Source organism: Lynx canadensis, chromosome C1 (assembly GCF_007474595.2).
Source record: "Lynx canadensis isolate LIC74 chromosome C1, mLynCan4.pri.v2, whole genome shotgun sequence".
In the NCBI taxonomy this organism is placed as follows: Eukaryota; Metazoa; Chordata; class Mammalia; order Carnivora; family Felidae; genus Lynx; species Lynx canadensis.
This window is the reverse complement of record NC_044310.1, coordinates 17,286,419-17,301,814: the sequence shown is the minus strand read 5'-3', so window position 1 is coordinate 17,301,814 and position 15,396 is coordinate 17,286,419. Positions and strand designations below refer to the sequence as shown.

The 15,396-nt window shown below is 49.6% G+C and overlaps 1 long non-coding RNA gene across 2 annotated transcripts; it reads left to right on the top strand.

The window, feature by feature from the left end:
- Positions 1-4,813: 4,813 nt before the first annotated feature.
- On the top strand, positions 4,814-14,128 carry LOC115521572. Of its 2 annotated transcripts, XR_003971110.1 has the most exons (4): positions 4,814-5,805; positions 9,356-9,424; positions 9,520-9,701; positions 12,099-14,128. It is a non-coding gene; the product is annotated as an uncharacterized LOC115521572 (long non-coding RNA). The 2 variants fall into 2 exon arrangements; XR_003971109.1 differs by lacking the exon at positions 4,814-5,805 and having other exon boundaries at positions 9,298-9,424.
- The last annotated feature ends 1,268 nt before the right edge of the window (positions 14,129-15,396 follow it).

Here is a 15,396-nt window from a genome sequence, read left to right as displayed (position 1 = left end):
CTCCATAATGCAGTGGGCAAGTGCAGGAGAGGGCTGAGGCAAGAAAGAAGGGGGACCCAGGCTGGGCAGCCACTGCCACCTCTCCCTGTCCCCAGACTCCCCCAGGACCACCCTCCCACCCCCACCTCCAGGCTTGGCCTGGTCTCCTGATTTATAGGTGGGAGTGACTCAGGCCGGGGGCCTTCTCTAGTGGCCCCAGTCCCTGGACCACAACGGAGCTCTGGGCCTCTCAGCTGTGATGTCAGTGGGCCCTTCCTTCCTCCCACATCTGCTTGAAAGGTCACCTATTTTAAACTCTATCTCACCCCACCCTGTCCCCCCCCCCCCCCCAAAGAGGATGACTTTTTCTAACCTGTGTCAACCACTCAGTTCAATATCCAAACATCTTCCTCCTCTGGTGCCCATCACTGGGGCCTCCACTGCGAGAAACCCCCAGCAGATTCCCCAGGTGATAGAAGCCCACCCTACCTGCTTTTCATTTAATAAACAATCTCCTGTGAATCTACTGCATGCTAAGCACTGTCCTGGGTCCCCAGGGAAAGATCCCTGCCCCCCCACCCCACCCCCGGAGCCTTGCATTCTAAGACAGGCAAACACACAACAAATAAAGAAGTCAATAAATACAGTAACGGGATAATTTCTAAGCATGACCAGTGCTGTACAGAAAACAAAACAGGCAAGATGTTAGTGACCTAGGGGCTAGAGTACGTGAGTGGTCAAGGAAAGCTTCTCCGAGGAGGTGACAAAGATCCAAGGGAGAGCATCCCCAAGGAGAGGAAAATAGCAGGTGCAAAGGCCTTTGGGTGAGAATGGGAAGGTATGTTAGAGAGCAGTTTTCAAAGTGGGGTCCTCCCAACCAGCAACATCACCTGAGAACTAGTTAAAAAATGGAAATTCTGGGGACTCCTGCCTGACTCAGTCGGAAGAGCATGAAACCCTTGATCTCGGGGTTTTGAGTTCGAGCCCCACATTGGTTGGGTGATCACTTAAACATAAGTAACTAAATCGCTAACTAAAGAAATAAAGTGTAAATTCTTGGGACCCCCCCCCCCAGATCTACTAAACCCTTTTAGGGGTGATTGGTGATTCTGATGAACCTTCAGTTTTGAGGGTCTCTGCGGTAGAGCTCAGGGGGAAAGCCATGTGTGCTCTAGCGTGCTGACGGGGAGAGGGGTAGCCCTGACCCTTAGCCTCACTCCTGCCCATCCCATTTACTGCCTGGCCTCCCCTCCTGGACCCCTGTAGGCAAGGCTGAAGGCCCTTCCAAGGCTCCTCATTGCCCTCTGGGAGGAAATTACACCTCTCAGCTGGGTTTTTGATGCCCCTCAAGATCTGCTCCTACCCACTTCTCCAGCCTCACCCCTCACCTTTCTTCCTCTCAGATCTTACGCTCCTCTGTTCTTCCCCTCCTCCCTACTGTTCCCTTTTTTAGTATATTCGTTTCTTCATTTGGCTAATTTTCACCCTCCTTCAAAACATAACTCTGGACTCACTTCCTTCAGGAAGCCCTCCCTGGTTGCCTAATCAGGGTGAGGGACTCCTCTCTGCTTCCACCAGCCAGTCTCCTTGCTTCCCCATCATTTTATTCATCACATAGATTTGATATTATCTGGAGGTAATTGATATTTGGTATCAATTTGATAGGTTTATTGAGGTGTAATTGGCACACATATAACATCGTATTCGTTTCAGGTGTACAACATAATGATTTGATATATGTATATATTGTGAAATAATCGCCACAATAAGTCTAGTTAGCACCCACCACCTCACATAGTTACAAGTTTCTTTCCTTAATGAGAACTTTTAAGTTCTAGTCTCTTAGCAGCTTTCAAATATACAATAGACTCTGATAAACTAGAGTCATCCTGCTGTCTGTACATTACGTCTTCAGAACTTATAGCTGGAACTTTGCACCTTTTGACCCCCTTCACTCAAGTTCCCCCACCCCCCCCCACCCCCAGGTTGGTTTTGAAATGAATTCCTTTCTATTTAATTATTTAGACAATACGTGAATATGTGCTTATTTTAAATTTTTGGACATACAGGCAACAGTCCAAGACCTCCTTCTCACTGGTGCTAGTTTGGTGTCTATTCTATTTTCCTGTGCCCCGCACACATCCGTATAGACGTATAGAAGTTTAAGGTTCACTTTGTGTTTATTTTTTCCACATGTCAATGGAATCTTATGGCTAAGTATTGTTCCAAAACGTGTTTTCTTTACTTAGCAACATCTCGGAGGCCACCTATGTCAGAACATGGAGACCTACCTGTTTAACTCCTGTATAGTATCCCAAAGTATGACTGTACTGCGTTTTTAGTCCTGCTTCCCTGTTACCTGTATGTCATGAGGCTCGGATCCCCCCGCCCCGCCACCAAGGATCTTCCCAATCTTGGAGAAACTGCCCCTCCTAAGGCTAGCTAATTCCTAGAGATAGCAGACAATTTGCCTGAGAACAGACCTTTCATATACAAACAAACCGATCTGGAGCCCACACCCCCAACCACCTTATCTAACTCTCACACACCAAGTCAGTATTTCCCCTGCCCTAACTCACCCCAGGGCCGGGTACTGGATAACTAGGCACCACCTGATAGCCCAAAGCCTGCCGACACCATTCAAGCTCGAACTTGCCTACCCTAGCTCGCCCATTCCTTACCAAGGAAACCACAGCCGAGGTTCATTCCTTCTGCCTCCCCACGGACCCTGGTGCTACCGCGTGTGGCCTCGTGTGGTGTGGTGCGCCCCTCCTCTTTGGAATTATAAGTAATAAAACGTCTTTCAATGGCTGTGGCCTCACTGTGTTGGCGCTCAGTCACCTCTATACATTAAGCCCCAGGTACCGTCAAAACACTGGATGATAGACATTTAGACGTTTTCAGTTTTTCACAGTTAGAGAAAGAGCCACAACGACCATCGTAATAGATACCTCTTTGGAGGAACGGCCAGGTAGTAATTACCTACTTCCTCACTGATCGCCTCGGGCAATGTCCCTCCACACCCAGCCCCCGCTCCCCTTGCCCTTGTCCATTTCACAGCTATTGAGTCACAGAATAATGAGACTCAACCACAGGGGTGGCCCCTGGAATAGTTTGAGCACCAAAGATGCTCCACAATACAAAACATCTGCCTCCTCCCACCAGTCCTCCCTGACCCCTGAACTTCCTGTTTGAAACTGAGCATCACCTGTTCCAGAGAGATTTCCCCTGGAAAGTAGAACATATCAGCCAGAAAGTCAGGGAGGCTCTGTCAGAATCATGCCACATGGACAGAACACGGGGAGCTTCCGGGCTGGTCAACGCCCGGAGATCTGGGAAGAGTGGCCTGGAGAGGACACAGAAGCTCCGTGCTCCTTTTCACATACATTGCCCCACACATCTCTTCCATTTGGCTGTTCCTGAATGATATCCTTTTATAATAAAGCAGTAATTTGCTGATAATGTTGACCCTGCCCACTGGAAAACAATGGGCTTCCTGAAGCTTCGCTGCTGGGACTCCTGTGGGGCCTCCCCTCCTCAGCTGACACGGGGCTGCACCTCAGCCTACATTTGGCTCCCCCAAGCTCTGTGGAGATACTGGTCCATCCAGGTGAGGTTGTGCTTTGCATCTCTTTGGCTTTTCAGATATTTAAATATCTCCCTATCTCCCATCCCACTCCAAAGACTCCATTAGAACATGGAGAAAGAAGGAGGGAAGGGTGGGAGGGAGGAAGGAAGGAAAGGAGGGGGTGAGGAAGGAGGGAGGGAGGGAAAGAAGGAAAGCGGGAGAGAAGGAAGGAAGGCAGGAAGGAGGGAAGGGAGGAGGAAGGAAAGGGAGGAGGGAGAGAAGGAGGACAGAGGGAGGGAGGGAAGGAAAGAAGGGAAGGGAATGAAGGAAGGGAAGGAGGGAGGGAAAGAGGGAGGGAAGGAAGGAAGAAAGGAAGGAGGAAGGAAGGAAGGAAGGAAGGAAGGAAGGAAGGAAGGAAGGAAGGAAAGACCGTGTTTTGGATCAGAAGACCTGGACAAGTCACCTCACGTCTCTGAGTTTTGATTTCCTCACTTCTCAGAGCAACTGGCAGAATATATGTAGCACACATAATAGTGAAATAACGTGTGTAAAGTCCCTCAAGCATAGATGTGCTAAAGACAAAAGCAAAACAGAAGCAGGGCATGCTGTGTGTTCTCCACGTGCCTGCCCAGGAAAGAGCCTGGGCTTCTCTGTTCTCTGGCCTCCACTTGGATTTGGCCAAAGAAGTACGGGCAAAAGACTGGTGTCAAAAGGAAGAGAGAGGTTGGGTATTTATTGCCCCGTCTCCTCCCTCCCCACTGGCTGGGTTGACTGTGCAGAGTTCTTCTACCTAAGACCACACTTCCTTTCCCACAGCTGCCCCTCGCCCCTCCAGGCTACGGAGGCCAGGGCTCCCTGCTGTAGTCCTGGGTGCCCCTCCATCCGTACCAACCCCTTTAGGGATTAAGGCCCTCCATTAAACTCTCTCTCCAATGGCCCCTTCGGCCTGCTGGAACCTTGGCTGATGCAATGAGCCAGTTTCCCTATTTTTATCGAGGTGCTCTCTTGTCTGCCCCCCACCCCAGCTGCAGAAAGAAGGTTCCTGTATCCTGAAGGATAGACCAGTGTTAGGGGAATCTCCAGAGGGGTGGAGTGAGACCACCCTTGGGCAGAGGAGCCTGGGAGAGGATTCCTGGCAGAGCTGCTTGCCCGGCTGGGCCCCACAGGTAGCAGCCATCGGAGATGCCTCGGTGCCCCAATTCTCTTCCTGAATTTTGCAAGAGCAGGGTCTTGTCCGCCCAGCCCCTTCTTACCAGCCCAGGTGTCCAGGCTCTGGGAGCCTGACTCACACTAGTAAAATGAGCCAGGACCAATGGCTACATCAGCTTATTCAGTGATCCTGAGAAGGATATGGGCTGAGCAGGAGGATTCTGAGGTCAGCTGGTGAGTAGGCTCTCCTTCAGGAATTAGTGGTAATAAAAACAGTCACCAGATACTGAGCACCTACCAAATGTCTAGGCGCTGTGCTGGGACTTTCATTCCTCCAGCAAATAGTCAGTAATTGAAGTCGGGTACCATTCCAAGCCCTGGAGATAGAGCAATGAACACATACACAGGGACGCTGCCCTCTTGGCGATGGGCATCTGTCATCGCAGCTAGTCCCTGACTGAGGACATTGAGGTCCAGAAACTTGCTAAAGGCACTCACTGGTAAATGGTTGAGCCAGGATTTGAACCCAGGCCTCCCCCCAGGAACTGTCGTCTTTGGAAAGTCCAGGAGGATCAGGGAGTATCGTGGGAAGCACAAAACCCAACTCAGGGAGAGAGGACCTGGGAGAAGGAGGCGCTGATCTCGGGGGGGAGGGGACACGGGGCTCCCATCTGTATTCCAGCTGCCTGCGGTGACTAAAACATAGGGTCAGGGGCCCACGGTGACACAACCAGGGGAGGATGCTCTGTGAAACGGTGCTCCTGGCTTTTGCTCGTTTGTAATTTCCTTCTTGACGTAAAATTTGTGAGTCATGGTCTCAGAACTTGTCTAGTTTCACAATCCACAGAGATGATTGCAGACACTGTCGTGACTCCTGCCGGCACATTCATTTTTCCCTCCCGGTTTGGGACATCGGGGATTTATTTTGGAAGGTCGGTGGAAGCCAGGCAGGGAAAGGTAAGCACAAGACCTCGTGTGCCACTCAAGGGGAGTGTCGTGCCAAGGCTCCGGGAATGCTGAACAGCTGGCCAGAGCTCCGTCTCCCCGAACGCGAGCAGACATCCGCCTAGTTGAACACCTACTGTGGGCAGACGGTGGATTAGGCAAAGGTGGGCAACGGTTAAAACCATAGACCACGCTCTGAGCTGACAATGGGGAGCCTGCCTGGGATCCTCTCTCTCCCTCTCTCTCTCTGCCCCTCCCCCGCCCAAATAAATAAATAAACTTAAAAAAAAAATAACCCGAAAAACCATAGACCCTGGATTCACTGGATCCAAGTTCTAGAAAGCTCCACCACTTTCTGGCTGTGTGACTTCAGGCAAGTCTGTTCACCTCTCTGAGCCTCAGGTAAAAGAGCCTTGGTAAAAGAGTGGGAATAATGATGCCTTCTTGACAGGGCTGCTATGAGGATTAATGAAGCAACACATCAAAATGCCTAGAAGGGGACACAGCGCGTTGCAAGCGTTACACACAGTGTGAAGGGTCAGTCCCATCGGGGAACACGAGTCGGGAGACAGACACGTGAATATGCGCACACCGTATTTGTATGCGTGTAGTAATAAGCGAATTGTAACACAGGTGGGGGCTCAGGGGACCGGTTTTGCCCCTCCCCACTGCCGTCTGGCATTCACACAGCACACCTGGCCACCACAGAGAATCCCTTAGGATCAATCCCCTAGGTCCTCACCTCTTTGAAGTCTCTGTTCAAATACTGCCTCTTTTTCCTTTCAATTTTTCTAAATGTTCATTTATTTTTTGAGAGAGAGAGAAAGAGAGACGGAGCGTGAGTGGGGGAGGGGCAGAGAGAGAGGGAGACACAGGATCCGAAGCAGGCTCCAGCTCTGGGCTGTCAGCACAGAGCCCGACGTGGGGCTCGAACTCACAAACCCCCGAGATCATGACCTGAGCTGAAGTCACTTAACTGACTGAGCTACCCAGGCGCCCCAAAATATTGCCTCTTTAGAGGATGCTCTCTAATTGCCCAATTGAATTAGAAACATGTTCTTTCTCTACCTCATCACTCCTCTTATTTCCATCGTAGAACTTACGCGGACATTTTCCCATTGACTTATTTGCTTGTCTAGGATCAGCCTCTCCCATACAAAAGTAAGTTTCCAGATGAGCTGGAGCCTGACATCCCTGTCCCTCCTCGATTCCCAAAGCCAAGTACAATGCCCAGCACATAGTAGATGCTTAAAAAATACTAGTTGAGGGGCGCCTGGGTGGCTCAGTCAGTTGAGCCTCTGACTTCAGCTCAGGTCATGATCTCGCGGTCCGTGAGTTCAAGCCCCGCGTCGGGCTCTGTGCTGACCGCTCAGAGCCTGGAGCCTGCTTCGAATTCTGTGTCTCCCCCATCTCTCTAACCCTCCCCTGCTCACTCATGCTCTGTGTCTGTCTCTCAATAATAAATAAACATTAAAAAAAATTTTTTTTAAATACTAGTTGAAAGAACAACTAATAAATTCCATCTTCCCAGGAGTTGTCTTCTGGTGCCTGTACCTGCTTTCCCGAAGGAGGGTCATGGAGGCTCTGGAGGCAAGAGGTTTACATGTTGAGCCTCAAGCGTGCCCGTGTGGGTCACCGAGCTGGCCCCACTGAGCCGTGCCCCCAAGAGTGAAGGGATGAGGTGGTGATTGATTGTCAGATGCGGCAGTCAGAGCTCTCTGCCCCCACCCCCTCCTGGTACCACATGGCGTAGAGACAGCATTTGTCTGTGGCAGGAGGCCTGGTTCCCAATTCTATCCCTGATTCGTGGGGAGACCGTGAAGGGGCTGCTGCGCCTCACTTGGCCGCAGTCTCCCATCTAGAAAACAAAAGGGCTAGAAGAGATTGGACGGTTTGCTTTTTGGTTTCTTTTTAATACCTTTTTTTTTTTTTTTTTTGAGAGAGAGAGGGAGAACACAGGGGGTGGGGAGAGAGAGAGAGAGAGAGAGAGAGAGAAAGAGAGAATCCCAAGCAGGCTCCATGCTCAGCAAGAAGCCCAAGGCAGGGCTTGATCCCAAGATCCTTGACCATGACCCCAGCCGAAATCGAGAGTTGGACGCTTAACCAACTGAGCCACCCAGGCGCGCCCCCCCCCTTTTTTAATCTCTCTCTCTCTCTTTTTTTTTTTAGCTTTTTGGTTTCTTTTAAATTTTTTTTTTCAACGTTTATTTATTTTTGGGACAGAGAGAGACAGAGCATGAACAGGGGAGGGGCAGAGAGAGAGGGAGACACAGAATCGGAAACAGGCTCCAGGCTCTGAGCCATCAGCCCAGAGCCCGACGCGGGGCTCGAACTCACGGACCGCGAGATCGTGACCTGGCTGAAGTCGGACGCTTAACCGACTGCGCCACCCAGGCGCCCCTCTTTTAAACTGAGATATAGTTCACGTGCCATAAAGAATCAAAAGTTTTTTAACTTTCTTTTGTCACAGAATATTTTTTTTCAGAAATTACATTTTATATGAAGGTCCAATGCATAAACAAGGTAGGAGCGGGGCTGTTCTGGGGTGGGGGAGGGGGGGAGGGAGGGGGGAGGGAGGCGTGGCTTGAGAACCAGGTCTGTTTAGTGTACCCCTTGCTTCCACCACCCTGCCCCCTCCCTTCCCTCAGTGGTCCCTGAGGCACTTCCGTGGGATCCCAGGGCTTAGAGGAACCCGGTTTGAAAACCACTGGACAAGAGGCACTGTTTAGGGGCCCTCCAAGGTGCAGGAGCCCTGGGGGGCGGCGAGGGGCCCCTGCCCTCCCCATTTGCAGATGAGAGTTGTTCCTTGAGCCACAGTCCAGCTGCCTCCCAAGGGTCATGAGAAAGAAGGCAAGGGCAAGCTCGGGGCGCCGGAAGCGGAGCCGGCCAGCTGGGAGGCAGTGACAGGCACTGGTACCGTGGCCTCCTGGATGGGCTGGTGACATCACAACCCCAGGAAGCAGCTGCCCGAGAGGCCCTCGCTGTCCCTCAGTCCCCCTCTGGGAAAATCAGCCGCCAGCTGTTGTAGTCCTTTCTCACTGGCTTGCTGTTCCGGATTGTCCCCTCCTGAATCGTCATCTTCAGCCCCAGCAGCAGCCCCTTCCTCCCGATAAACGATCTCCTACGAACCAGGACCAGCACTGCTCTTACAGCACAGCTCGTGATCACATGAACTCTCTTATACCATTTAATCCAATCATCGCCTCCGTGTTATGAAGTAGGGACCAGCACCATCCCCGTTTTACAGATGCTGAAACCGAGGCTCGGAGGGGCAGGCCAGATCGCACTGGGCGAATACCGGAGTCAGGATTTGATCCCGGTGCTGTCCAACTCCGCCTATGCTCTTTTCATGAATTATCACATTATTGGTGTCGAAGCAAAACAATGCCCGGTGGAGAATTCTTCACACAGGGCAAGGCGAGGTTATACATTTCAAACCCAGTGTCTTCTATTAAGGATTATACCTGGCCTATTACCCAGGCCTTCTTAGGAAACCTGGCAAGGGCTTACCCCACTGCCTGGCATTCTACAGATGTTAGCTATATATTAAAGAGTACACGTAAGCATGATAAAGAAGTAACATAAAATAAAATAAAATAAAATAAAATAAAATAAAATAAAATAATAAAATAAAAATAAAATAAAATAAAAATAAAATAAAATAGAAAAAAAAAAGATGTTAGCTATAATTATGACTCTCTCCATTTTGCACAGAAAGAAATGGAGGCTCAGAAGAGTGAAGTCATCCATCCAGCCCATAGAATAGATACGTGCCAGAGCCAGGTTGGTGAGACCCCAAAGTGGAGGCTGTTTCCCTTAAGCCTTGAATTTCTCAGCCAGGATTATCCACCTGCTCAAACCCTGTGTTCGTCTTCTAGGGCTGCTGTAACCAAACAACCACAAAGTCGGGGGCTTCAAACAACAGATGTGGATTCTCTCACAGTTGTGGAGGTGGGGAGTCCAAAAGCAAGGTATCAGCACGGTTTGTTTCCTCCAGAGCCTCTGGGAAAGAATCCTCGCCTCTATGCCTCACTTCTAGCTTCAGTGGCCGCCAGTAAAGGTCAGCATTCCTCGTCCTCGGGCCCTGTGACTCCAATCTTTGCCTCAGTCTTCACTTGGCCTTCTTCTCTCTGTGTCTCTGTGTCTCAGATCTCTCTTTCCTGTCTCATAGAAGGACGCCAGTCCTTGGACTGAGGGTCCACCCTAAATATAGGATGATCTCATTTTGAGATCCTTAACTTAATTACATCTGCAAATACCCCATTTCCAAACATGGTCACATTCGCCGGTACCAGGGTTAGAACTTGAGCACATCTTTTTGGGGGACATAATGCAACATGCCACATCACCACCACTACCCTGGTTCAGCAAATCTTCGTTGAGCACACCGTGCCAGCCCTGGGCACAGCAGGTATATTGCATTCATGGTGCCCGTGGTCTTGTGGGACAGGCAGACAGGCACAGATCATAGTGGGATGGTTTTTTAACCAAGCATAGAGGGGTGCCTGGGTGGCTCAGTCCGTTAAGCATCCAGCTTCGGCTCAGGTCATGATCTCATGGTTTGTGGGTTCGAGCCCCTGTCGGGCTCTGCGCTGACAGCTCAGAGCCTGGAGCCTGCTTCGGATTCTGTGTGTGTGTCTCTCTCTCAAAAATAAATAAACATCATTGCACTGTATGCTAACCAACTTGGATGTAAAGTAAAATAAATAAATAAACATTAGAACAATAAATAAATAAACCAAGCATAGAAATAAAGACTATGAACCACAAAAGATGGCAAGTAATAATGTCCAGGATGGAGAAAGAAGGGAGCACGGTATGTGTCCTATCAATCAATAGATATTTATTAAACACCACACACAAGATATTTAGGGAAAAAATATATATTTGAAGAAAAGCAGCACAGAACTGAAGAATGAGCCCGAACTTCAGCTTTGGAGGCAGAAAGAACACAAATGCAGGCTTTAACCTGTCTGTGCCTCAGTTTCCTCATTTGTAAAATGGGAATACTAAGAGCGTTTGCCTCACCGTCGTTATTATATTTAAGTGAAATCTCTCAGGCATCCAGCCAGCAAATATTTACTGAACCCTTTCTATGTGCCATGAGGGACTAACAAGACGCCTGGCACCAAAAGCACTTACTGTCCGTTCTTATCCTCTTTCTCCCAATTCACAAGTTAGGTGAAAGTTCAGGACAGAAATACAAGAGAGGTCACAAGGCAGGACAGGCTCAGAGCCAAGAAGAAAGCACGGGATCCGTGTGTTTAGGAATAGTGGGGACACGGCCAGGAGGTCTGCAAACGCTTTTCCTGGGGAAATGGGCTTGGAATCAGACCCTGGAGGACAGATAAGAGGGGGAGGAGGGAAGATTCTGTGGAGCAGTGGTGGTGGGGATGTAAGATTGGGGGGTGAGGAAATCAGCTGGTAAGAAAAGTAGGTTTGGGCTAGATCCTTTCTGCGGCATTCTGGGCTTTTGGGTGGGGGTCAACTGGCGCACCACTGAGAGAAATTTTCTAAATCCAAAAGAAGCAATCAAGGGTAAGCACAGATAAGAATGTTTTTAACCATATCACAAGTGTTTGTGTTTCTTTAAATTGTGCTCCAAAGTGAGTATCACTTTTTCTGCAGGGCATTTCCTGTATGGAATAGTTCCATAGGTTCCCGCTAAATTTCACTCGGGTGCCTTTCCTACTCGACAAGGCTTTCTGGAGGCAGGGGCTGTATCTTAGCCAGTGCCACCCTGGTGTCTCGCTCAGTAAGCACTCAATAAGCATTTCATTGAGTGAATAAATACTTCTATAATTCTATTTTACACGAGAGCATGAAACTTCGAGCAGCGTGCTAAAATGAATGTTTCCTGGCCTGGGGCAAGTATAATACTGATACGCACAACCCCCAAGCCAGGCAGGACTGTTCAGTTGTAGACAGCTGCTAGAATGACCAGCCTGGAATCTAGCAGGACAGAGCCACACAGAGGCCTTGCTAAACTAAACTTACAAACTCACATAAGTTGAGGCGGTGTTGCTTTAAACTCAGCCAACCAAAGGTGGATGCAAACGACTTTCTTTAAACAAGCCAGCGGCTTGAGACTTGAAATAGAACAGAAAGGGAATTCACAGGACTCAACCTTGTCTTCTGGCTGGAGCCCTTGAGATCTGGGGATGCTGGCCAGGCTAATTGTGTGTTGAGATAAGAAACGGCAGCCTTCTTTAAGGTTTATTTTGTTTTTGGAGCCACCAGATCCAGTGGGCGGATCATGCCTTGAAATAGAAGCATCTCGAAAAGCCTGTGAATCATTTCTTAGTGCCGGCCTGCAAGGTTTCATATCCTGTTCTCAGTGTTACCTTGGGTGCTGTGAGCGTGTGTGTGCGTGTGTGTATTGTTTTCGGGGTTGTTTGCTTAGGATTTGGTTTTGAAACTTTTACTTTCTTTTAATAGCCTTTTTTTTTTTTTTAAGCTGGAAGAATTTTTCAAATGGTTTTTGCGAGAAAGTTCAAACCCTGGAATGACTAAGTCTCTGGAAGAATTTGGACTTTGTGAGGGGAATCTGTTGGTATTTGGTATGAATCACCCAGTCACTGATTTCTGCAGCAAAAAGATCCTTTGGAAAGCTTTTAGGTCAGCCCCTTCAGTGTACACATGGGGAAACTGAGGCTCGGGGAGGGAGAGGGGTTCAGCCAAGGCCACACTGCGTGTCAATGGAAGAGATGGGACTAGAATGTCGATCGGACTCCTGGAACCAGCTTCGGGTTTGCAAACAAGCTGTCATGCACACAGTCTACATTGAGGTGGGCACAGCTTCAAGATCGGGAAAGGAACAGAAAGAGAAAGAGAGTTCTGAAGAGTCATAATTCAAAGCGTACAGGTTAAAAAAAAACAACGAAGAGTATAGATTTAGAAGGGGCAGAGAAGCGAGTATGTGAAGGTACTCTACGTGCATTACCCCTGTTTAATCCTCGCCAGATCCCATGAGAGCAATGGTTCTCAACTTGGGTTGATTTCGCCCCCCAGGGAACTTTTGGCAAGGTCTGAAGACACTTTTGTTTGTCACAACTTAGGAAGGGGATTTGCTACTTCATCTCTCAGGTAGAGGCCAGGGATGCCGCTAAAACTCACAATGCACAAGGCAGCCCTCACAGCAAGTGTCCATAGTCCCAGGGCTGGGAAGTGCCGTGGGGAGGACACTCACATCTCTATCTCCGTTTAATGGCTGAGACAGCCTGAGGCTCATGTGGTCTTGGGCAAATTCCTTAACCTCCCTCTGCCTCATTTTCCACATTTATAGCATGGAGACAGCAGCACTAATGTCAAGGATTACGGTGATTAAACGAATTAATATTTGTAAATCACTTAGAACAGTGCCTAGTACATATCAAGTATTATATGAGTTTTTGCTAAAAAAGAAAAAAAGAAAAAGAAAAAGAAAAGAAAAGAAATAAATTGGCCCAGCACACGCAGAAAATAAGTGGAAGAATTGTAATGAAAGCCTAGGGAACACTTAAGGGCATGGGGGCTGGAAGATGGGAGACCTTCCGGGGGTGCGGGGTTTTGTGAGCAGGTGAGGCACGTGCATGGCCGTCCAGGTGACATCTTACTTCCTCGTGACCGTGAGGTTTTCCTTCTCAAAACTGCCACCTTAAATGCAACTTCACCTTTTCATGTTAAAATGACATGCACTGTTAAACAGGAATATCTGAGGCAAGTCTGGCATAGCGAGCCACTGCGAGCCATCAGCAGCTGCCCATGATAAACTGGCTGATGGGTTCCTTCTCGGCAAGCTGGGCTGCGGCTCCCCCCAGCAGGCCTGAACCACCAGTCATGCCCCAAACCCACCGGCACCACCTGAATCAGGCCTGCCTTCTGGACCAACCCCGCTCCCTACCCCGGCTTACACCCCACGCGAGGACCTGTGCCTGATCCTCCCACCTTCGGCTCTGATGGCCCCTTTACACAGCCTGGGGCCCAGTCCCCGCTTTTCCACTTTGACCCTCTAATCCTGTCCTCAATCGAGGGACAGATTCCTCCACTGGCTCCTGATACCCGCCAGCTCTCTGCGCGGTGACCATGTGCGGGCCCCAAGGACTACCCGCTCAGCCCAACTCTCTCAGCGAGGGCTGGACTCTGGGACGGCCACTAGGCATCCATGTCTCCCCCCTGTCCGGGATCCACCCTACGGGCCCATTCCTTACGTCAACCATTTACCGAGCATTTTGAGGTAAGTGCCTTATGTGTGTGCAATAGTCCTCTCCAGCTGTGCCCCACTCTCCCATCTGCAAATCTCACCAGCCCAAAATCAAAGTGTTGGCAGGTGAGCGTTTCCTTCTGGAGGCTCTAGAAAAGGATATATTTATTTCCTCGCCTTTTCCGCTTTCTAGAAACTGCTGACATTCCTTGGTTCATGGTCCCTTCCTCCATTTTCAGAGCCAGCAACGTGACACTTCTCCGGCCCTATTCCCATTGTCATCTCTTTCTCTGCCTCCCTCTTCCACTTTTTTTTTTTTTTTTTTAATTTATTTTTGGGACAGAGAGAGACAGAGCATGAACGGGGGAGGGGCAGAGAGAGAGGGAGACACAGAATTGGAAACAGGCTCCAGGCTCTGAGCCATCAGCCCAGAGCCCGACGCGGGGCTCGAACTCACGGACCGCGAGATCGTGACCTGGCTGAAGTCGGACGCTTAACCGACTGCGCCACCCAGGCGCCCCCCTCTTCTACTTTTAAGGACACTTGTGATTACACTGGACCCAACAAAATAATCCAGGATACCCTTCCTATTTTAAGATCAGCTGATTAGAGGGGGCGCCTGGGTGGCTCAGTCGTTTAAGCATCCGACTTCGGCTCAGGTCATGATCTCACGGTTTGTGGGCGCGAGCCCCGCGTCGGGCTCTGTGCTGACAGCTCAGAGCCTGGAGCCTGTTTCAGATTCTGTGTCTCCCTCTCCCTGTGCCCCTCCCCCACTCATGCTGTCTCTCTCTCTCTCTCTCTCTCTCTCAAAAATAAATAAACATTAAAAAAAAGAACAGCTGATTGGCGACCTTCTGCAACCTTGACTCCCACGTGTCATGTAATATAACATATGCTCAGATTCCAGGACACAGACATCTTTGGAGAGGCCATTAGTCTGCCAGCCACATTAACCAGCAGGCAGTGGTAGGTAGCACGACAATCCACACCGCAGATACTCCTTACGCAGACAGCTGCCGCTCAGCCCTGGCTGATCTCATCACGTGTGAATACGGGTTCAGTATGGCTACATCTACCAATATTTCAAATGAAGCTGGAAAACTAGAGTCTCAGGTGAAATTTTCCAATCTTGAAATCATTTGGCAAGGCCAAAAAAAAAAAATTTTTTTTTTTTCTTTTATGGGCCGATTTGGCCTGAGGCCACCCAGGTGTGACCTCTGGATCCACCTTCACCCTATCAGCCGTGGGGAGACGATGAGCTGTTCTCTGGCATTTACAGGCTCTGCAGGCTCTGGGGTATGAGGAACAAGCTGGACCTGGAAGTGGGAGGGAATGTGGTCAGGAGCCTATCGGGTACTGGTGGGGATTCCTCAGGGGAAAGTTTGGAGGGAGAAGGGACAAACCATTTCCCTAAGGGACCAACCATCACCTGCAGGAAGCAGCCGTGCATCAAAGGGCACAGGAAATCAGGCAGAGACTGACCTGAAGAAATCAGCCAGAGTGAGGTAGGCTTTATGCCTCATGACTTCAGAACAAATTAAGCACACACTTTCTAATTTCAAAAGGTATCAGT